The following is a 25507-nucleotide window of genomic DNA, read 5'->3' on the forward strand; positions in this document are numbered from 1 at the left end:
GAGAGTTAGCTCAGTCAGATACAAGGGGCACCTATTTCTAGTAGTTCTTATAGCGTAGAAGTTGCACGCTTAACAAATGAGAATGTTGAACTCAGGAAATAGATGGAGGACCTAAAGGAAAGACTGTTCAATGAGCAAATATCCGCAAATGCTCACATGTATCTTGTTCTCCAAACCCTTGATGCCTCTTCCAAGATCCCTTCCTCCAGTGTCCCCTAAAGAATGTCCCCTCAGTGTCCAATTTCCAGTGTCTATCTTCTTAAGTTGTTTTTGGTGATGTTTTGTTGTTTCTGACAATTGTTTTTCTTGTTTTTTTTAGAATGTGGATGAAAACAATAATTCTGATCCCGCCTATAAAAGTCTAAATCTGGTTAATGAAAGTGATTTCCTTATTGCTATCTATGTTGTTGCTCTTTTGTTTCTGTTTTCTATCATGTTGTGTGCACATAAGTGGCATGAGTTAGCTATGCTAGACTTCTTTATGCTACTAACTTGTTCTGTGCTTTTTATGATGCCAAAAGGGGGAATATTTAATTGAATAATAAAAAGCATAAATGACTATATCTGAAAGGGGAGAAATACTCGTTCAGGGGGAACTCATTTTCAGGTACTGATTAAGGAGAATGCAGAGTTTCAGGGGGAAACTTAAGGTCTTTCTAGTTCACAGTCTGGTTCTATGTGGCTCTTTCTGGGTTTTTCAATTATTAGTTTGTCATCATCAAAAGGGGAAAATTGATAGGTTACAAGTACTTTGGTCATAAGTACTTTGCTTTATATTTTGATGATCTAACAAACTTACTATCCAAGAACCAGATAAGGAACACGTTACATATTACAAGACCTTAAAATCACAAGGTTCCAGTTTGGGATCCAGCTTGCGTTATGATTCAACTCTTTAGAGTGGAAGGAACAGCTGAGGGAACAGGTCCCTACCAGTTCCTGAGGAGACTATACAAAGTCAACTCTCCAGTTGGAAAGTTTCCACCTGCATACGCTACAGTGAGGAACAGTGATACAGTCAACTTTCTAGGGAAGACATTTTACCTACCTTGCTTACATCATTGTAAGTGATGTCACTCATGAATATATACAATCAAGGAAGGTAAAACACATTGACTTGAACACTTAGAAATTTCACAAAAGCTTACTGACGTGAATATCCAGCAAGCAAGTTTCAAGTGCTTCAAGAACAAAGAACAAAGCAACTACGGACTAGTTCCCACATCGAGTTGTTATATATCCTTAGTTGAGTTGTGACTTTGTAATAGTTCTTCAATTATAATTCCTATCTAGCTTATCTAGAAGCATTCTATAGGAACCCTTTTGTAAACCTTAAACCAGTGTGTTTGAGTCTTGGCTAGAGTTAGTCATGTTGTAAAGTCTTTGTAATAGAGTTATTACAAAGTGGCTTGTAATAGAGTATTACAATTTAGTGAGGGATTAAGAGTTTAATTCCTAGGTTGCATAGGTTGTAATCTAAAAGTTGCTTAGTAGTGAAGTTGAAATCCTACAAGGGTAGGTCGTGGTTTTTAATCCCGTTAAGCTGGGAATTTTCCACGTAAAATTCCTCCTGACGTTTATTTACTACAGTGTGCGTGTGTACTGTTGAACCTGATAGAGAACCTGGTTCTCTATAGAGTTTGGTGTAACCTTATATTCTATTAATGAAGCTCAAATGACGAAGGAGCGGTTGATAAGTAGGGATTTTGACTACTTACTAGTGCCTTTTTGCTTTCGTTTTAGTCCAAAAGCGCTTGATTGTGTTCCCGTAAACTGATAAAATATGCTTAATTGCAGGAATATTGAAAAATGATCTTCCAAGATGAAATGCAAGTCAAGAAGTAGTGATCTGAACTCAAGGACAAAAACAGACACAAAAGCTCATAAGTGCGGACTACAGATTATCATCTGCGACCGTAGTATGTGAAGAAACACCCATCAGAGAAGTGTGAAAAGTGCAGTCCGCACATGATATGTGCGGCCGCAGAAACTGGGTAAGAGCAAAAGTTCAAAGAACCTGCATCTAAAGTTCAACAAAAGTATGGACCGCGCAATTATTATGCGGCCGTAGAAGAACAGCTACGCGGCCGCAATTACATTTGTGCAGATCGCGGAAGAGCAAGGTGCGGCCGCAGACACCTTTGTACGGACTGTAGAAAGAGACAAGTGAGGCCGTAGTTTAGAATTATGTGGCTGCAGATTTTCCAATCCTGTCAGGCTGAAGAAAAGTGTGGACCGCACATGGAATTGGGTCGTAGAACCTTTGAAAGGGCATTTATGTCCGAAAATTCTAGCCCTGTATAAATAGAAGAGTTTTACATTTTTAGGTTAAGTTTTGACATCAGCTGCTATAGTAGACGGTTTTCTTTACTCTCTTTAGTAGTTTTTGCTATTTTGAGCTTTTTGAATATAAATTTCATCATTTTAATTATCAATATGGGTTTAATTATCATTTCTTCTTCTATTTCTTCTATCTTAAGCATGAGTAGCTAGATTTTCACTAGGGTGGTGACCCAACCCTAGAGTGAAACTCAATGGGTGTTTGATTTATTGCTTGTTTATGGTTGGGTGTTTATTATTTAGCCTTGTTCTTGCTTTTTATTGTATAATTAATGGTTTCAAATATTAGTTCATGCCTATTTGACTTGGTCTCTACTTGAGAAAGAGAGACTTAATCTAGAAAAACTTGGCTAACAAGAAATTGGATAAATCGAGGGATTGATAGTCCCAATTAAAGGGTTGAACCTAAATATAGTAAAACCTACTTCAACTTTGTATCAACCATTTTGTTCAATACCCATTTGGACTTGAGAAATCCAAATTGAGCAAAATCACTCTCTAGCTGAGAGGTATTGAGTGGGTACTCGAGTGTTAATATCTATAATACATACCGACCAATAAGACAAGCTTTAAAGTTTACAACTCATTAGGCAAACACCTAGGTGAAGGTCATATCCCTAGGCCTTTTACATCATTTGAAAAACAACAACAAAAATACATTTTTAGTTTTAGTTCTTAGTTTGTAATCTTACTTTAAGTTAGAACTATAAATAACCTAAGTTTGTAGAAGTGCAATTTGAGATAATTCAAGCTCACTCACTATAATATATACCCATAAGTCTCATTGATAGCTCCCTGTGGAAAATCGACTCCGACTCCATGTTGGGTATTACTATTGCATCGACTATTTTATAACCTTAAATAGAGGTGTGACTTGGACGAGATTAGCGGTCAAATAAGGGGTTCCAGGGAGGGAATGATCCCCTCCAAAGATTTTTTGATGGCGTGGATTCCACTACCACGGAGGATGTCAACAGATTTGGTAACTTAGAAGTACCAAGGAAAAGTTTTCCTTTAGGGGCAAGTGGGTCTAGTTCGAGCTTGAGACTAGTCAACTTGTTCCCTGCCCCGAGTGTCGATCCTGGTTGGAAACGGTCGATCATTATCTCTGTTATGGAGGACGCCCGGTTCCTTTCCAAACCTGTTGGGGTAGCTAGTTACCTCCGGTTCTTGGTGACTGAAGAAGACCAGGCAAAGATGAACGAGGTGGATTCCCTATGCATGTTGAATGAAGCATAACAGGCGCTGAATCGGGTAAGGTGTTACCAAACCTTTTCATTTTCCAGCTTTGGTCACTTAGTGATCTTAATATTTCTCTTTATATTCGTAGGCCTCGGTGCTTCACCACGAGACCTTCCTCCAATACTGAGAAGAGCTGAGCCTCCTCGACGCCGAAGTCAAAGAGCTTACTGAGAAGAGAGATATGTACAAACTTCTTAGTGAGCAACGCGAGGAAGAGGCTAAGAGTCTTTGGGCCGAGTTGGACATGGCTCAGAAAGAACATGCCGAACTGGTGGAAAAGGTAAAAGTCTTTAAGGTTAGTGACGATGAGCTAGACTCGGTGACTAACAGTTCGAACCTGCAGGTCCAACAGAAGCTTGACCAGATCGACCAACTTCAGGAAGAGATGGATGTGATAAAGGTCGAGGCCGAGGAATGTAAAAGCAACATGGACCACTTAGCCTCGGAAAAGGAAACTGCTCGGGTGCAATTGGCTTCGACGGAGGCTTAACTTCGAATGATGAGGGAGAAGGATGAGGCACAGTCTCAGAGAGCCGAGGAGCTCCAATCTCAACTGGGATTTATTGTTGCAGATCAGGAGGTCCTCACTAAGGAGCCTAAAGTGGTCAAGTCAGTAGCTGAAGTAACCAAAGTTGTTGCCGACGAGATGGTTTCCCAGTATAGAGCCGATGCTGAGGTGGCGTAGGACCGCTTGAAAGACATTGTTGAATTTGAGAAGCAGCAGCCACGAAGAGAGGCCCTCGAGGAGATTCATTCTTGAAGTTTTGATCTATCGACCGAGATCAAAACCACTAAGGGGTCGAGGCTAAGGTCAAGAAGGTAGGTTACCCCGAGGGAGAAGAAGAAGAAGACTCTGAGGGTTTCGGTGGATCCGGGGGTGGAGAAGACCAGGCTATTTAGACGCCTTTATAGATGTTTTTGCTTTTCCATTTTTTTTGCCGAGGCAATTTGGCCTTTGTAAAAATTCTCAGCGAGGCCGTTTGGCCCTTGTATATATATATATATATATATATATATATATATATATATATATATATATATATATATACATACACAAGGCTTTTCCCCTCTAACAAAATTCGAGCTTTTCTTCTTTACAATTGTGAAGTTATCGAATGTCTTAGCACGTAATAATTAGGTCGTGTTCGGAGGTGTGAACAGACCTTGTCCTTGATATTATTTTGCTTAATACTCGTGGGGGGCTCGGTATGACCGGGGGCTATCCCCAAAGCACTTGGAATATTTTAGATTATAATTTTCTGAGGGTAGCCTTATTGAACCGGTTTAGAAATTTTATAGGCATTATGTTTTGATTACGGTTCTCGGATATCTTTGTGTCGTTCTAGGACGGATGTATTCTTTTTTTTTCGGGTGTTGCCCTATGGTCTTGTTACCCCGAGTCATCCAGGCTTACCCAAGATAACACTCCCAGATGAGGATGGTCGTAGCCTTAAAGTTCGGGCAGTGCTTAATTCCTCCGGGCTTTGTAATACCAGATCGTTTGGTCCTATTTTGGACGACAGTCCCCAAGTAAGGCAGCCCTTGGGCTCAATGTCTTTAGGGGACAAAATGTAAAAAAGAAAAACTTTTAAGGGACAAAATATTTATCCGCAAAGTAGAAACATCCTTTCATTTCTATAAGCAATATACAAGGTTACACATGTGTATAAGCTTTGTGTCAGGGCTCAGGTGGTCTATGTAGGAACGACTCATTCGACTGTTTGGCCTTTACAGTGGATCCTATCAACCGAGCCTAGACTATTCAAGTGCAAAGTTTCTTCCTTTACTAACATCATTATCCGAGGGTGATGCCCCCCCCCCCCCGTGTTTGAGGCCGATCTTTGAGAGGACTCGGACACTGTTGATGTGATCTTTGATACCGGTTCATAACCGGTCTTCGGTTCTAAGTTAGCACGATCCGCTATTGCCTTGTTAAAATCCTTGCCGGAAAACTATTTGGGACAAAACCGGTTCAAGGGAAAAAGAGTGCAACGCGTGCTTTCAGGCCTAAAAATTGTATCGTTCTTTGTCGGTTACCTGTAAACGTTAGTTCAAAATGTAAATAAAAGAAATGAAAGGGGCCGTATCTTAGCAGTAATAACATTTCAAGTGAGTTATATTCTAGTTGTTCGGTAGTTGTTTGTCGTTCATTGCTCCGAGTTTGTATGACCCCTTTCCGGTGATCTCAATAATTTGATACGGACCTTCCCAGTTCGGCCTCAACTTCCCTTTGTTCCGGTTCCGGGTGTTTCGTGTAACCTTCCTTAATACCAATTCCCCGACATTAAAATGTCAAAGGTTGGTTCTTTGATTGTAATACCTCTTGATTCGTTGTTTTTGGGCAGCCAACCGGACAAGGGAGACTTTGCGCCTTTCATCTAATAGTTATATGCTCATATTCTGGCCTCGTTGTTTGAATCTTTGGTTGCATATCGAAACCTGAGACTCGGTTCCCCCACTTTAACTGGTATTAGAGCTTCAGCATCGTAAACTAGAGAGAATAGGGTGGCCCCGGTACTGAACTTCGAGGTTGTACGGTACGCCCAAAAGCCTTCGGGCAAAATTTCTTTCCACTTTTCTTTAGCGTCGATCAATATTTTCCTGAGGTTTTGGAGTATGCGCCCATTCCCACTAGGGTGATAAGGTGTTGATAGGATCTTTTAGATCTTATGGTCTTCGAAAAACTTGCTTACTTTGCTACCGATAAACTATTTTCCATTGTCGCACACGATCCCGGTCGACATACTGAACCGACATATTATGTGGTCCCAGATGAAATCAATGACTTCCTTCTTCCTAATTTTCTCAAATGCCTGGGCTTCCACCTATTTAGAAAAATAGTAAGTCATAAATAATATAAATGGAGCCTTACCGGGTGCCCATGAAAGGGGGTCGACGATGTCCATCCCCCATTTCATGAATGGCTAGGGTGATAAGACTGAATGTAGCAGTTCCCCGGCTGGTGAATCATTGGAGCATGCCTTTGACATACGTCGCGTCTTCGTACGAACTCTTTCGCGTCCTTTTCTATGTCGATCCAGTAGTAGCTGGCTTTGATTATTTTTCTCACAAACGATTTAGCGCCCGAATGGTTTCCATATGTGCCTTCATAGACCTCCCTCAGAACATACTCGGTATCTCTCGGTCCTAGACATATTGCAAATGGGCCATCAAAAGTTCTCCTAAATAAGGTACCATCTTCGGACAAGTTGAACTAGGCCTCCTTGTTGCACAGAGCCCTCGATTCTTTAGGATCCAAGGGCAGTTTTCCGGTCTTCAGATACTCTATATATTTGTTTCTCCAATCCCAAGTTAGTCTTGTTGAGTTTATCTCGGTGTGACCTTCTTCCACTACCGATCTCATGAGTTGTACGACCACCACCGAGTTGAAATCATCATCATCGACCGATGATCCCAATTTAGCAACTACGTCGGCCTTGCTATTTTGAACCCGAGGTATATTTTGTAGTGTTAATTACTTGAACCGATGTAATGTTACCTGTAGTTTATCCAGGTATCTTTGAATTCATTCCTCTCTGACCTCGAATGTCTCGTTGACTTGGTTTATCACGAAAAGGGAGTCGCACTTAGCTTCGATCACCTCTGCCCCCAAGCTTTTGGCCAATTTGAGACCTGCAATCATGGCCTCGTACTCGGCCTTGTTATTAGTCAATTTTACAATCCTAATAGATTGTCTAACTATATTACTTGTTGGTGGTTTCAATATAATACCAAGTCAGGACCCATTTGCGCTCGAGGCACCGTCCATAAAGAGGGCTCAGACTCCCGATGAAGTCCCCAAGTTTAACAACTCTCTTTTGACCTCGGATATAAGGGCCGGTGTAAAATCGGCCACAAAGTCCACCAAAATTTGAGACTTGATGGCGGTGCGGGGCCGATATTTGATATTATACCCACTGATTTTGACATCCCATTTGGCTAATCGTCTTGAGAGCTTGGGTTTATGCATTATGTTTCTCAACAGGTAAGTAGTTACAACACATATAGGGTGGCGTTGGAAGTACGATTTTGTCACGACCCGAAATTCACTAGTCGTGATGGTACCTAACTCAACCCTCTAGGTAAGCCAACTAATAAATATCCAATTCCAATAACACTATTAAGACAATTAAACAAAAGAAACTATCTGAATCTTATACATTTTCTAAGGATTGGTAGTACAAATCATGAGCTTCTAAGAATAGAGTTTACAAAGCTGGTATGAAGTAAATACATCATCTATCTAAAAAGACAAATAGAATTTTATGAATCTAAGGCTACCATGAACAAGAGGCAGCTACAACCGGAATGCATGTACATCTCCAGATCCAGCTCCCATTGAACACAATAACATCAGCAGCCACATCTGCATGCAAGGTGCAAAAGTGTAGTATGAGTACAACCAAACTTATGTACTCAATAAGTAACAAACCTAACCTTAGGTTGAAAGTAGTGATGAGCTGGAACATAGGTCGGTCCCAACACCAATAGCCAACAACAGTTTATAACAACGTAAAGCAATTAAATAAAGAAGTAAATCAAAGATAAAATGCTCAGCCTTTTCATAGTTTTCCAAAAATAGTTCCGCTTTTCAAGTATATCAGTGAAACCTAACACTTTTACCGAAATCATCGAAAATACGAGTAAGTTTCAAAATTGTAAGTTTCCCCAAAAAATCCTTTCAACGGTAAATATGATGTTTCATTTTCTCTCCAAATAGCAAGTGTAAAATACCTCTTGATGCCCATATGTCAATATATGTGAGAAGTCATAATGACGTGATACCGCACAACGTGAGGAAAATGCATCTCTATGGCTGTATGTCATGTGCATGTCAAATGCGATGTGACTCAGTGATAGAACCATATGAATACTCTCGAAGTATCAATTTACTCAGTCTTCACAGTCACTCAGTCTTCCCAATCACTCGGCGCTCAACACTCGCACTCAGTAGGTACATATGCTCACTGGGGGTGTGTACAAACTCCGGAGCGGTTCCTACATCCCAAGTGCTATATCAATCCAATCATGGCATAAATCAATGAAACATGTTGTGGCGTGCAGCTCGATCCCATAAATATCCTCACAATCAGGCCCTCGGCCTCCCTTAGTCATCAATGTCCCTAGTCTCTCGGGCTCTCAATGCCATGAAATTATCCCAACAATTTTGATATGATGTATCAATAACTAACAACTGAGACTGAGCTATGATATGGATGCATGAATATGACTGAGTACTAAATATCAATAAAATCAGTGAGGTGTAACGACCCGACCGACCATTTTGAGAATTTACACTTCGCTCGCTAGTTCTCGGGCATGACTAGACCCGTATGATGTATTATGACTTACGTAAATTGTCGGTTTTAGTTTTAAGAATAATCGGAATAGATTTGGAAGAACAATTCTCAGCTTGAAGCTTTAAATTTGAAAGGTTTAACCAAGTTTTGACCTTTTAGTATTCGATCTCGAATTTGGATTTTTATGATTTGATTAGCTCCATTAGGTGATTTTGAACTTGGTAGCACATCTGGAATGTAGTTTGGATGTCCATGGTAGATTTAGGCTTGAATTGGCGAAATTAGAAATTTGGCATTTTCCGGCCAGCAATGGAAATCTTGATGTCAGGGTCGGAATGGAATTTTGCAAATTGGAGTAGGTCCGTAGTGTCATTTGTGACATGTATGCAAAATTTCAGGTCATTCGGACAAGGTTTGATAAGTTTCGGCATCGTTTGCGGAATTCGGAAGTTTAAAAGTTCTTAGACTTGAATCTGAGGGTAATTGGGTGTTTTGATGTTATTTTGAGTGTTCCAAAGATTTGAATAAGTTTAAATGGTGATATGTGATTGTTTTTAGGTTTGGTTGAGGTCTCGAGGGCCTCGGGTTGATTTCGGGAGGTTGACGGATCAAGGATAGGATTTGAGGAAATGCTGAAGATTTCCTTCAGCTGTCATAACTGCATCTGCGGAGTGGGACCGCAGGTGCGAGGCCTGTAGAAGCAGCCATAGATGAGAAGGGCATGAGATGCAGGTGCGCACATAGTACCGCACCTGCGAGACCGCAGATGCGAGTGTTTGACCATAGAAGCGGGATTTGAGGTTTAAGTGAAAACCGCACCTGCGATGAATTTTCCGCAGGTGCGACATCGCAGAAGTGACTTATGGACTGCAGATGTAGAAGTTCTGGGCAGAATGTATATAAGGTGGACTTCGCAAATTTTAGTTCATTTTCCACTATTTTTAGACGACATTGGAGCTTTTGAGACTGATTTTGAGGAGAAATTTAGGGGTTTATCACCAAGGTGAGTGGCTTGAGACCTAATACTTGTATATTCGATGATTTCTCGTTGATTAATCATGAAATTGTAGAAATTAGGGATGAAATTTAGGGTATTAGGGCTTGGAGATTGGAGAGTTTAATTTGAGGATTTGAGGGGCCATTGATGTCGAATTTTGATAATTTTGGTATGTATAGACTCGTGGGTGAAAGGAGTTTCTAATTTTGTGATTTTGTCAGATTTCGAGATGTGGGCCCGGGGGCTGCGTTTGGATGAATTTTGGGATTTTGGTATAAATTGATGGTTTTTCGTTTAGAATTGATTCGTTGGCCTGTATTGATCATATTGTATTGCTTTTGGTTACATTTGAGACGTTTGGAAGCCGATTCTAGAGGCAAGGGCATTGCGGAATAGGGATTTGACCGATTCAAGATAAGTAATGTTTGTAAATCTAGTCTTGAGGGTATGAAACCCCGGATTTCACATTGTTTTACTGCCTTGAGGTGACACACATGCTAGGTGACAGACGTGTGGGCGTGCACCATTATGGATTGTGACTTGGTCCGTCCCATAGCAACTAAATAGTTGCGTATTTAACTGAAACTATATTGATACTTATGTGATTTAGAAAAGATTTCTATAACTTGGGTTGAATGTCATATTTGGGCCTCATGCCAAAGCTGTTTGGACCCGTAGGGGCCTTTTCTTATTATCCTCTCACTATTTTTATTTAAGATTTATACTCAATCATGCTATGTTTACTAATTTCATAAACTCAGTTTTTATTACCCGTTTTGAAGAATAAAAAAATGTTATGTTGGGCTGAGCACCCTATTTTTACTGATAACCTAAGTGGCTTGAGAGGATTATGACTGAGTGAGATCGAGGGCCTATTTTTGTGAAGATATTTATGGGATCGGGTTGCACAACGTAGCATGTTGTTACTGATTTATGAGTTTATATGGACGAGGGCCTGATTGATTTATGCCACAAGGTGGCTTGTTATGTGAGGCCGAAGGCCTAATTGATTATGCCACGAGGTGTCTTGTTATAGCGCTTGGGCTGTAGAAGCCCCTCCGGAGTCTGTACACCCCTAGTGAGCGTGAGTACCTTGAGTGAGTGATATGATGTTATGCCCGAGGGGCTGTTCTTGATTCATATTGTGCCCGAGGGGCTGTTTATGAGTGATTGTGAGGTATGCCTGAGAGGCTGTATATGAGTGACAGTGATGTTTGCCCGAGGGGCTGTTTATGATTCCTTTTTTCCCGAGGGGCTGTTCTTTATTTATGTTGCTTGAGGGGCTGTATACGAGTGAGTTTTTGCCCAATGGGCCTATTATCCTTTCATCATGTTTACTCACTATTTCATCACTTTGTTTGAAAACTATTGAAAAATGTTTTAAATGGTTTTACTGAAACTGGATTCAAATGAGCTAAGTTGGTTCAAAATCTTGATTTTAAAAGCCTATTGTATTATACCGAGATTTCATGATATGAACTGTATATGTTTTATTGCTTGTCACTACTGCTTAGTTTTTATTTACCTTTATTACTTACTGAGTTGGCGTACTCACATTACTCCCTGCATTTTATGTGCAGATCCAGGAGTTACTGGGCGTGCTAGTGAGTGTTGATTTCATCCGTCGCGGATCTGTTGGAGTTAGCAAGGTAGTTGCATGGCGATCACGGCCCTACTATTCTCCCTCTTATCTTCCTATAGATGTTATTAGTTGTTTTTCGGATTGTATTAGTCTTAGTATTATCGGATAGTTCTTGGTAGATGCTCATGACTAGTGACACTCCGATATCGGGCTTTCTTTCTGCACTTTTGGTATTCAGATGTTCTTTATGAAGGTTTATTGTTAAATAGCTTTGATTTTATCTTTAGAATGAAAATATTAATTAGTTTGGTAATGTGTCGGCTTTCCTAGTACCACGATAGGTGCCATCACGACATGGTGGATTTGGGTCGTGACAAGTTGGTATCAGAGCCTAGGTTACATATGTCTCACGAGTCATGAGCAGGTTTAGTAGAGTCTTGTGGATTAGTACGGAGATATCTGAACTTATCTTCGAGAGGCTGCAGAACCTTTAGGAGAACTTCACATTCTTGAATTCTTATCGTGCGACATTGATTCAGCTTGAAATATAACTCTTTAAATTCCTTCCACGTGTTCGTATGCGTGCATGAGCACTCAGTATCAGTTGTGCATCGATGACTTGTGATTACCTAAATAAGGTACAAGATGTGATTTCTGTGTGCTGATGTTAGGCCAGTCTGGAGGACTTGAGGCCGAGTTTTTCCTATAGTTTGAGCACTGAGGCATTGATTATATGAGCACGTGCTTTTGGATTTATATGTTTGGTAGTGTCCCTATTAGTGGAAGTGATGGTTGGATGGCTACGTGATGAGTATGATGTGATTGTGAAATATGTTCATATGATTTGAATGTAACGAGAAAGGTCTGCTTGAGGGTAGAATGAACTATTTGGTGCTCGATTTCCATCTTGATTTGATGTATAGCCCCGAGTTATGGGTGTGTTGAAAGATCTTCTCATGTTGTTTAGTTGGGGAGTGAAGTAAAATTTATGTCGTGATATGAGTTCAGACTTAGGAAGATTAAGTAATTGTATGATGTTTATGACGGTGGAAGGGTATAAAGAGATGTTAGTTTGAGGCGAAGCAAGTGGGTTATCTCCTGCGGGATGTCCTGAGGGCATGTGATCCCTATGTTGTTTTGTAGTGAGTCCTCATTTATCAGTGCATTATATGTGTTGCAGTATAAGTTTGGATCGTGTATGAGAGTTTTTGACTGTTACGAGGGTGAATGCAAGATTTGCAGATGATTTGAAGTACTAGATGGTTTGTGTTGCACGAGCTTATGAAAGATTCAGTTTAATCTCACTATGGTATTATGACAGTAGTAGAGTATGGGCATTGTGGGTTCCTATATGTTCTGACCTATGCCTTTGGGCCAAGTAGGGGAGTCTGCTATTGATAAGTTGATTGCGCGGCTAAGTGTCGTATTAGTTTCAGCTTGAGGTATACTGATGAATCAGTTGTGACTCACAGGGGTTGAGATCAAGAATGACTCGAGTAAAGGAAATTTTGGATAAGGGTTGTGTTATGCTTTGTGGGTGTATAAAAATTACGGAATGACTTGAGTGTTATTGCTGAAGGATGTAATGTGCATGGAGCAGGAATTTATTTGGTTGCATTAAGATAGGTTTACTTCCTAGGGTGTTGGAGTGCTAATGGAGCACAGGTTGTTCGGTCCATTTGATCAGTCTAATTGAGATTTGAGCATAGTGGATGACTCCCGAGGATGGTTCTAATGGATTCAAGATTCATATGTAGCAATTGGGATCTTCAGGACGTGTGTTTGGCTAGAAACTGAGGTTTACATTGGAGGGTGTCTAGACTTGTGACATTTCTATATCGGTATGGATTATACATATCAATATCAGGAAGGTGAAGGTAATGGCTTTAGGTTCGCAGAAAGTCTTTTTAGGGTAAGTATTTTGAATGTGGTACTTTTGGGGATATTTACGAGAGTATACATCATCTTATGAGCCCTAAGGCAATGTGGTTTTATGCTTGGGCCTCATGTAGTGAGTCTGGGTTGAGGATTGTGGTGTTATGGCGAGGAGAAGTATCAATTTGAAGGTAATTCAGAAGGAACTCGAACAGATAAGACAGCTTGGTAGTAGGTTGGATCGGCATGGTAATGGGGCATGATTAGTTCTTTGGGTGTTTATAAGGTAATGAGTTTCTACAAGTATTTCATGGTAATACTCTTGGGTTTTTAGTGACCTGCGTAGCTTGGTTGAGTTAGAAGAATTCAGTCCTGACAGTTTGGTTTTGTGCAAATGGGATTCCGAGAGTTCTTGATGGTTTCTACCACGGTTAGAGATGTATATTTTCTACTAGCGTGAGGAGCATGTGATGTATAGTGATTTTCTCCTAGATGGGATCAAATGGGAAGTTCTTGGCTAGTTGAGTACGTAGTTGCTTGTGACTCGGAGTGGATTATGAAGTTCTCACATTTATCATAGGATGGCATAGTATATGCGGTATGTTATGTAGGATTGAGATTTGCATATGTAAGGTAACGGTTCAGTTCTAAAAAGAAGTTCATAAATCCTTAGGCAACATGGACAGTTTCAGATGACTAGGTAAATGATATTACTAATTGGTGTGGCTTGATGAGGGTATACATTTCAAAAAGGGCAATGCGTTTGAGTTAAAGATACTTTATTAGTATTGTGGCACTTCTTGTTTATCGACTGCTGATATTCGGGTTTGCTTGGTGGCAATTATAAGAGTATCCCTCGTGGAATGATCGAGTATCAGAGGTGCGTTAGATGTACGGGCGGTGGAGTTAGAATCGGATATGGTGATTTGTGTGCTATACGGATTTGGAGACTGGACGTTCTCATAAACAAGTTATCTCGTGGTTGTGGACCGCGTATATCGGTCTTGTGTGGTGGCTATTGGGGGTTTGGAGACCCGAGTGGATATTTTGCTGCTTAGTATGGTGGATTTTGATTTGATATTGGGTATGGATTGGTTGTCTCTATGTCGTGCTATTCTGGGTTGTTACGCTAAGATGGTGACGTTGGCTATGTCGGGGTGCCATAGATTGAGTGGTGAGGTTCGACGGATTATGTTCCCAGTATAGTAATTTCATTTTTGAAGACCCAGCAGATAGTTGGGAAGGGTTATCTTTCTTATTTGGCCTTCGTAAGGGATGTCAGTGCAGAGACTCCTACCATTGTTTCAGTCCCGGTGGTGAGGGATTTTCTGAATGTGTTTCCTGCAGACTTGTCGGGCATGCCGCCGGACAGGGATATTGATTTCGGTATTAATTTGGTGTCGGGCACTCACCAATTTATATTCCACAGTATCGTATGGAACTGGTGGAGTTAAAGGAGCAGCTTCAGGAACTCCTTGATAAAGGGTTCATTGGTAGGCCCAGTATGGATGTGTATTTTGCACCGAGTCGGAATTGTTGACTCCAAATTGCTATTGTTGAGGGATGTGCCATTCGATTCTCATTGAGCTTATTCGTGATCTATGAGTTACCCTTCTGTGTTGCAAGGAGTTGTGATTGTTGGTTATATGCACATATGGTGCGGTTCTATTTGGGCTTTATAGCAGAATTTGAGTGAGACGGGTATTGGGGTGTTGCATGATTGATTGCGCATTGGATATGTTCTTTCGGGCTGGTATGGCATTACGTCATTTGCTTCTCTGTGGTTATGGTGATTCGCTTTTTGTACTAGACATCAAATTGTGTGTAGTTGTTGATTTTGAGCATGGTGACTCGAGGTGTTTCAGGTGGACTAGTGTTTGGATTGGGTCATGCATTGAAGCTCTCTCTTTTGAGCCATTTTCCATGATTTGAGTACATTTGGATTGTTGCTTATTGGTGCACGGATTGCACGGGGTGTGGATATAGATCGTATTGATGTGTCAGGTCACCAGAGTAGTCGTGTTGGACGAGATGTGGTCATTGGACCTAGAATGAATACTATTAGAGTCTATTTTAGCATGTTGGAGGGATAATATCGAAACTCGACTTAAAAATTTACTATAGTCCTTGCCGAAGGAGAGTGAACTCCATGACTGGTTGATCTGAGGATTGATTATGGTTTCTGTGTGTTTCTTTCATCATTGGCAGTACGCGAAAGTGTTGGACTGAGGCTTTGTTGGATAAGAGTTTCATTACCGGTATTGGGTTGTTTGAGCAGCTGCTGTGATTAGAAGTTATAGCTACGAGTGTTTGAGTTATGTGGTATATCATGTGATTACATTTGTCGTGCCTCCTTTTTCCTCGCGGAGTCCGGGTTTCGACATTCATTGGGAACAACTCATTTCCTTTTGGGAATTGGGTATTTGAAGAGTCGCCACATAACGGATTTAAGGTACGTTAGGGCACCTAGAGCAAATAACTCATGAAATCGGTTTGCATTACCAGAGACTTGGGTAAGGGCTCGAAATAACTTTGAGGGAAGGTGTTAGGCACCCCTTGCAGTCCACAACAGTGGGTCCCGACCGAACTCAATTATGTGAATTAGTCATTTAACAAATAGGCAGTCTAAGCACACATATAAGATACAAGAAATTTGACAAATAAGCAGTCTAAGCACACATATGTAAATAAGATGAGGGAAGTCCTAGGTTTGTCAGCCTATAGGATAACATCTTTACAACACACAGTAAGTCTTCCTCAAATAGAGGTGTTACACGTGGCATTAGCGTACATGTCATCATATCCTTTACTACCCAATTACCCTCCCCTTGGTCATAGCCTAAAGCGTTCTAGCAACCTTAAGATGTATCCTATGCGTGCACTACTCGTCCCTTTACTTATATAGTCCAGAGGTATTTAGAACTTCTAGTTAAGGTGGATCTAGACTCTCCTACGGTAATTAAAAGGAGAAAATTCTAGGCAACAAACAAAACATGTAGGACTGGACCAAGGATAGAACAGTTAAAGGCTCACATTTTACCTTCACAAATAGAGCAAGTAAGGGCACGTCTCAAACAATAGATTTCAGGTATTTTAGAAAGGTCCTAGAACAGGATATTTAGGTGAGCATGGCAAGCAGAGAATATGCAGCATTGTGTTAAGGCGAAGTGATAGAGACCTAATCAGTTTGCTTACTGGTTTTTAGAACCTGTTGAATCTGGGCAGTCACAAATAAGCAAAGTAGTTTCACAGATTTTATTAGACATTGATTACCTATAGGCTTGCATATGCATGAATCTGTAATACCCTATGTACATGTTGTCTAAATGCAATCATAATTTTGAGAACCATTTTAAAACAGTATGAGTTTATTAAGTCCTATAGACATGTTGGTCTAGGCGCTGAATAACTGATTTTAGACTTATAGATGCTGGCAGCTAAATGCAGAAACTGGTTTTAGAATCCTATAGGCATGGCATCTAAATGTAGTGATTAGTTTTAAAATATGTTGAAGACTGATTTAAACATTGTAAGTATGTAGAAACTGATCTTTTTCAAGCAAGATTGGTTAATTTTAAAACCCCTATAGGCATTGTATCTAAGCAAATATCGGAGACATGTTATCTAGAATGCAGGATCGATTTTTGAATCCTATTGGCATGATGTCTAAGTGAACAAACATTATAATAGCTTATAGGCATGGTATCTATATAGACAAGATATTATAACAACCTATAGGCATGGTATCTGGATAGACAAGATATTGCAACAACCTATAAGCATGATATCTACCCTTTCCCAACAGGATATGTATAAGCAACCCTCCCTTTTACTAATTTTCCCAATATCTATTTACAAACAATTATTATTACAGACCAACATTAATAATGAATTACAGAAGTGAAATTGCTACAACTATAGGGAGCCTGAATATAGGCCCAAAAGATAAACCTGGCAGACCAGGCCTTCAAAAATGCCAAAAAGTTATATAACCTCATAGTGCATCCAACAGTATCCTGGTGTGTCAAAGTTCCCAAGGGCCTCAAGGACCCTGGGCAATGCTCACACCAGGAAACCCTCAAAGTAACCTTTTGTGAGCAAGTTTTAGAGAGCCAACTCCAGTGTGTCAAAGTTTAGAGGACCCTCTGGGACACCTAAGCGATGCTTACACTAGAGGGGCAAGACCCTAGGTGTTCTAAGAATAAGAATAGTACTTGAAAATAGAAATAGTTTTAGAAAATAGTTTAGAAGTAAACAAAGTCATTGCAGCACTCTGAAGCAAAGGTTTCAGCAAACAAACAACAAACAGAACATGGTCACAAAGTTTCAAAGAAAAGATTCCCATTGCCCAGATTTAGCTTAGTTCATTAGTTAACACTAGGTGACATATAATATGTTGAGAACAAACAACTACACAAAGAAGGGAGTAGGGGTGAGGAACATAGGAATCCTGAATCAGGAACACATAAAACAGGGTGAGAAGCATGCTGATTAACACCAAGAAAATTGGCATATCATAACAGCTAGATTCCATAGCACTCAATAGGACCTAATGGTGCTGATTAGAAGTGAAAGACAGTAAACACATAAGTTTAAAAGGCCAGATTACATAGCACTGGGTAGTGCATAGTAATAGGAGTAATCATGCTGACTTAAAGCAGTAGATAGGAAAGACAAAGAACTAATTGTAGGAGTAGCCAGGCTGACTAAAAGCAGTAAGACCTAAATACAAAAGTAATCATGACAATTGTAGCAACAAACAGGAAAGCAAAAATTTAAATATAAAAGTAAACATGTTAAGATCCACAAACAAGAGAAGACATGGATTTGGCTACACAGAAATAGTCAAGGCAATGAATAGGAAAACATATAGGTATAGCTTCAATGCGTGTAAAAGGATATTGAGAGGGGAGACATACCAGTTAAAGACAGCAAGCAGAATATAAGAATGTGTAGAACTTAGTGGTCTAGCCTTGGATTTCAGTCGGCTAAATAATGTAGTAAATACAATTAGCAGCGAGATGAGCAAAGTATGTGTGTGAGTGAGAGTTTCTTTATGAATTGTGTTCGTGCCTGTAAGGCAGAATAAGAGTGTGTATATATAGGAGTCAAATAATGTAAGTAAATAAGGCAAAGCAAATTAACATTGCGGAATAAGATAAAAAGTAATCAAATAATCAATCAAGCTTGACAAGGGACAGAAAATCAAGGAATTATTCCCATAAATAACTCGGATTGAGTTTCAAATAAGGCAAGAAGTGGGTTTAACAGCCAATTAGGGTTAGAGCCCATAAATCAAGCAATTAATCACACGAATAAGGCAATTATAGGTAATTAGAGACCAATCAAGGGTCTGACAATCCCACAATAGGCAAGAGATGCTAATTAGGGATCTCTAGATTAAGGTAAGTGAGTAGAAATCAGTAATGAGACCCTAGATAATTTAGTTAATCAATAAATTATTCAAATAATAAGGGACGAAAATGTTGAAGTTACACAATGAATAGCCAAGCAATCAAACTAGAAAAATAACCATGTGAGAAAGATTAAACAAACATAAGGATCTGAGAAAACCTTTTTTTGCAAAAACAGAAGGGAAACCCTAAAATTTTAGAAATACTTAGGGTTGATTAATTGTAGGAAGATCAGGAGAATCTTAAAGAAACAGTCATGGAAACTCGAAACTACTTCAAACACAGAGGTTCGACCAACAAATAATGAGAAAACCAACCCTAATATAACAAAGTGCTTAAAAATCGGTTACTTAGTAAAGAAATAAGGGAACCTTAAGGAAAAATCAGTGACGAACTCAAAATCGCTCTAGATTTACAAGGATTTGGACAGACTCAAGTCCAAACATTAGGGTTTTTGAAAGAAAAGAAAGGGTAAAGAGAATATGGTCTTGAATCAGAGATTTGGGCCGTAAAACATCGATAGAAAGCACTCACATACCATAGACAGATCCTTGAAGAGTCTCAAACAAGATCTGGCTAGATTTCTTCAAGATCCTTCCATGAAATAACAAAATCGAGCAACCAGGAGAAGTAGGAGACCAGTAGGAGCCTCAAACGGCCATGGAAATCCATGGAACGGGTAGGAATCGAAGACATTAGAGCTAGTTTTGGGTGGCAAGGATTAGGATTAGAGTTTGGTCTCAGAAAGAATCAGAGAAGAGAGAGTTTCAGGGTGGCGGAAATGAAAAGAATGAAGGGGTTTAGGGGGGTCGTTTGGGATTAATTATGGCAGGTTTAATTGTGGACCGTTGATCATTGGCCACAATTAAACGGGGCTATTGGGTTGGGGCATGCAGATTAGGCCTAAGGGAGTTTTGGAATATTTTGGGTTAATATTAAGTGGTTTGAGCTGGTTTTAAAAGAGGCAAGGTCTGAAAAATAAAAGGCTATTTGTTAAATACTCAAACAATTGATAAAAAATATTTTATAAAATAATTAACAGATTATAAAAAATAATTTCATGCATAGAAATGCTTTAAAATAATTACTCAATATTTTAAAAATACAATGAGCTATTTTTTGGTAAAGTAATTTAATAATGCATGCATGGGCTATAATTGCAAAGTTATTGCAATTGTAATCCAAAAATGTAAAATATTGCAATTTGTGCAATAATTTGAGCCTAATATAAATATAAATAGCAATATTAAGCCGTGAAATCATTATAAAGTCCTTCATGATGCAATTTGTACTTATTTATATAAATAAAATAGGGAGTTTGACACAGTTACCCACAAAAACAAAACTATTTACCCTTGTCTACCCATTTGTTATTCTACCCATAAACTAATTACATTTCCTACCCATAGTAGTTTTTGTGTAGAACTTTTTCTTTATTCTCCAATTCTTTTTTATTTCTATGCTTCTTTTCTTTTCTTTTTTTCTTTTTTTTTCTTTTTTTTCTTTTCTCCTTTTCTTTTTTATCATTTTCTTCTTATTTTTTTCTTTTTTCCTTTTGTAATTTCATTTAACTTCTTCTTTTTATATTCTTTTTCTTTTCATAATCTAATTTCATTTACTATTTTCACTATTTTTTATTATTCTTATTTTTATACAATAAGAAAAAATAACTGATATAGTAAATATTTATTCACCTTTCTTTTAATATAACTAGTGTAATATACCTTTTGTCTTTTTTTATTTTCTTAATTCAATTATTAAACTGAAATCATATGAGTTGTCACTTCATCTAATTCACTGAATATCTCACTGACTGCTGCTAAGCACCATAAATTATATAATCAGATTCTAAGAATCAACACGTGATTGTCATGCGAACCTTGATCTCCTTCCCTATAAATATCAGTACACACTCTACCATTAGCAGTAACACAACCAGTTATAGATCAAGAAAGCATAATCTACGACCACCAAATCTCTATATATACTAGTTAGAATATAAATGATAATAAAATATTGAAAAATACAATAAAAGTATAAGTAGAAAAAAAGACTTGTAGTACCATATGATACTAATATGGTATACATGTATTCCAACAAAATAGATGATTGCTCTAGAATATTGCAATAATAATCTGCGACTATACTATTGTACCAAAACATTAAAGGATGCAATATAAGTATGAGAAAATTACATGCTCACATTGCAAGCTAAATATTCGCAAAGCAACTTGCTCATTCCGTCTACTAACATGGTATATAGTTGTATGGGGTCATTCCAACAATTGCCAATAACTATAAAAACTATTACATAATACACATAATCTATGTCTAATGGCACAAAAAAATTCCAATACTGCAAATCATGTTCATATAAATAATTTTAGAATAGAATTACTTAAGAATGCAGCTAAAACAACAAAAAAATGTTCAAACTACCATATGATACCAATATGATATATAACTATACCAACATGGTATACAATTTTACTTGTTAATTCCCGGCAACTATATAACTATACTACTATTACATAACACACATGCATAAAGAGAAAGATAAAAAAAATAGTGTACCACATATTAATATAATAAAGTATTTCAAGATATTGTACTATATTACTATTATTAAAAGAAAATCAAATAGTATACCAATTAAATGAAGGTAATACAACCAAAAAATGATTCAACTAGCATATGATACCAATATGACATATAATTATACCAATAGGGTATACGGTTCTACTAATTAATTCCAAGCAACTATATATGACTATACTGCTATTACATAATACACATGCATAAAGCGAAAAATCAAAAAATAGTGCACCACATATTAATATAATAATATCTTTCAAGATATTGTACTGTAATACTATTACATAAAACAAATGCATAAAGAAAAAATTAAAATGATTACATAATAAACATGCATAAATGAAAATTTTAAAAATTCAAGATACTGTATTATTCTAGTATTACTAAAGAAAAGTCAAATAGTGTACCAATTAAATATAACTAATACAACCAAAAAAAGGTTCCAATTAACATATGATACCAGTATAGTATATAGATATACCAACATGACATATAGTTGTACGCGAAGAGTTTAAAAAAGATTTAATTCTATTATTAAACTGAAATAATATCAGTTGTCACATAATCTAATTAACTCAATTTTCTGCATCATAGTCTAATATCAGTCAACTCGGAAAATCCTCTAAACATAAATTGCCAACTTTCGGCAAAACAATACAAATCAACCTCCGGACTTCCAAATTCGACTCCGAGCAAATACTGTTCCAGGGTTGTTTTCACAAGAATCAAACATCGGTCAACATTTCCAAATTAGGTTTCTAAACCAAGAACCAACGGGACCAAAATAACCCGAAGCCTTTTCGGAACGAAAATAAACCTCGCAAGTTATAAAGCCAAAATTACACATGTGTAAAGCATCAAAAGGGGAAAGAAGGCGCAAATACATAAAATAATCAGTTGGGTCGTTACAAATGATGACTACCTATACAACCTTACAATTTTGTGGCAGACTAAAACCTTAGAAATTTTTATTCTTTTTTGATAGATTATTTTGTTAGCCTTTTTTTCCTTGGGATGGATGATAAAGACATGAAAGGAAAGGTGGATAGATCATACATCTACTTAGAAAATATAGAGATACTGGCAACGTCAGAAAGAGAATGAGAGGAAAAAAGGATAGGGGATGAAAGAAAAAGGGAGGAGAAAAGTTAGCTGCAGAGAAAATAAAAATAGAAAGATAGATGGCCGGGTTATTATTTTTGATTGCATAGGTATGTACTGTAATTATTTCTAGAATGAGTAAAGCCGGGTAATATTTTTGGGTAGAATAGGTATATAACATAATTTGCTCAATAAAATACTGGGATAAATTAATTAAAAATCTCTAAAAAATTTAGAAATTATGGAAAAATGTCAATTGATGTTAATACATAGTTTTGAAGGCATACATGCATTTGAAAAAATATTATAGAAAAATATTGGGTATCAACAACATCCTAGGCTACGGGTATGGTTTGATACAGCTTGTTCGGACTTATACAGTATAAACGTGAGATTCTGATCTTATAGATAATTTTAGAAGTGGAAAATTTGTTCGAAGGTTTGTGGGTTAGGTTGGATTGCGAAATTTTAGTTATGTTGTGCTATCAGACCTATAGGGGATATGGTGATGTGGGATCATCCTCAGGTATGTGCATAGTGAGGATACATGGCGATTTGATGGCTTTTGGAATAATTCTTGGTACGTTCGAGGATGAACGTATGTTTAAGTGGGGGAGAATGTAACGATCTGACCGGTCGTTTTGAGCATTTGCACTTTGCTCGCCAATTCTCAGGAACGACTAACCCCATATGATGTATTATGATTTATGTAAATTGTCGGTTTTAGTTTTCAGGATAATCGGAATAGATTTGGAAGAACAATTCTCAGCTTGAAGCTTTAAATTTCAAAGGTTTGACCAAGTTTTGACCTTTTAGTATTCGATCTCGGAATTGGATTTTTATGATTTGGTTAGCCCCGTTAGGTAATGTTGGACTTGGGAGTGCATCCGGAATGCAGTTTGAAGGTCCGTGGTAGATTTAGGCTTGAATTGGCGAAATTGGAAATTTGGTATTTTTCAGTCGGCTACGGAAATCTTGATATCGGGGTCGAAATGGAATTCTAGAAATTGGAGTAGGTCTATAATGTCATTTGTGACGTGTATGCAAAATTTCAGGTCATTCGGACGAGGTTTGATAGGTTTCGGCATCGTTTGCGAAATTCGGAAGTTTGGGAGTTCTTAGACTTGAATCCGAGGGTGATTTGGTGTTTTGATATCGTTTTGAGTGTTTCGAAGGTTTGAATAAGCTTGAATGGTAATATTTGACTTGTTTGTACGTTTGGTTGAGGTCCCGAGGGCCTCAGGTTGATTTTGGGAGGTTGACGGATCAAGGATGGGATTTGAGGATATGCTGAAGATTTCCTTGAGCTGTCATAACCGCACCTGCAGAATGGGGACAACAGGTGCGAGGCCCGTAGAAGCGCAAAAGTAGCCATAGAAGTGGCCATAGATGAGAAGGGCAGGAGCCGCAGGTGCGCACATGGTACCGCACATGTGAGACCGCAGATACGGGTGTTTGACCGCATACGCGGGATTCAAGGTTTAAGTAAAACCCGCACCTGCCATGGATTTTCTGCAGGTGTGACATCGCAGAAGTGACTTATGGACCGCAGATGCAGAAGTTCTGGGTAGAATGTATATAAGGTAGACTTCGCGAATTTTAGTTCATTTTCCACCATTTTTTAGACAACATTGGAGCTTTTGAGAGCGATTTTGAGGAGGAATTTAGGGGTTTATCAGCAAGGTGAGTGGCTTGAGCCCTAATACTTGTATATGTGATGATTTCCCGGTTATTAATTATGAAATTTGTAGAAATTAGGGATGAAATTGAGGGGATTAGGGCCTGGATATTGGAGAGTTTAATTTGAGGATTTGAGGGGCCATTTGATGTCAGATTTTGATGGTTTTGGTATGTATAGACTCGTGGGTGAAAGGAGTTTCTAGTTTTGTGATTTTTGTCGGATTTTGAGATGTGGTCTCGGGGCCGGTTTTGGATGAATTTCGGGATTTTGGTATAAATTGATAGTTTTTCGTTTGGAACTGATCCCTTGGCTTATATTGATCATATTGTATTGCGTTTGGTTAGATTCGAGGCGTTTGGAGGCCGATTCCAGAGGCAAGGGCATCGCGAAATAGGGATTTGACTGGTTCGAGGTAAGTAATGATTGTAAATCTAGTCTTGAGGGTATGAAACCCCGGATTTCACATTGTTTTACTACCTTGAGGTGACCCACATGCTAGGTGGCAGGCGTGTGGGTGTGCACCATTGGGGATTGTGACTCTGTCCGTCCCGTAGCAACTAAATAGTTGCGTATTTAACTGAAACTATATGATACTTATGTGATTTAGAAAGAATTTATATAACTTGGGTTGAATGCCATATTTAGGCCTCGTGCCAAAGCTGTTTGGCCCTCTTAGAGGCCTTTTCTTATTATCCTCTCACTGTTTTGATTTAAGATCTATACTTAGTCATGTTATGTTTACTGATTTCATAAACTTAGTCTTTAATACCAGTTTTGAAGCATATAAAAATGTTATTTTGGGCTGAGCACCCTGGTTTTACTCATAGCCCGAGTGGCTTGAGAGGTTTATGAATGAGTGAGGCCGAGGGCCTGTTTTTGGTGAGGATATTTATGGGATTGGGCTGCACGCCGCAGCATGTTATTATTGATTCATGATGTTGCGAGGCCGAGAGCCTGATTGATTTACGTCACGAGGTGGCTTGTTATGTGAGGTCGAGGGCCTAATTGATTATGCTACGAGGTGGCTTGTTATAGCACTAGGGCTGTAGGAGCCCCTCCGGAGTGTGTACACCCCCCAGTGAGCACGGGTACCCTGAGTGAGTGATATGATGTTATGCCCGAGGGGCTGTTCTTGATTCATGTTGTGCCTGAGGGACTGTTTATGAGTGACTGTGAGGTATGCCCAAGGGGCTGTATATGAGTGACAGTGATGTTTGCAAGTGAGTTTTTGCCCGAGGGGCTGATTATGCTTTCATCATTTTTACTCATTGTTTCATCACTTTGTTTGAAAACCATTGGAAGATGTTTTAAATGGTTTTACCGAAACTGGATTTAAATGAGCCGAGTTGATTCAAAATCCTGATTTTAAAAGCATGTTGT

The sequence above is a fragment of the Nicotiana sylvestris genome, chromosome 8 (genome assembly GCF_000393655.2).
Source record: "Nicotiana sylvestris chromosome 8, ASM39365v2, whole genome shotgun sequence".
NCBI classification, from domain to species: Eukaryota; Viridiplantae; Streptophyta; class Magnoliopsida; order Solanales; family Solanaceae; genus Nicotiana; species Nicotiana sylvestris.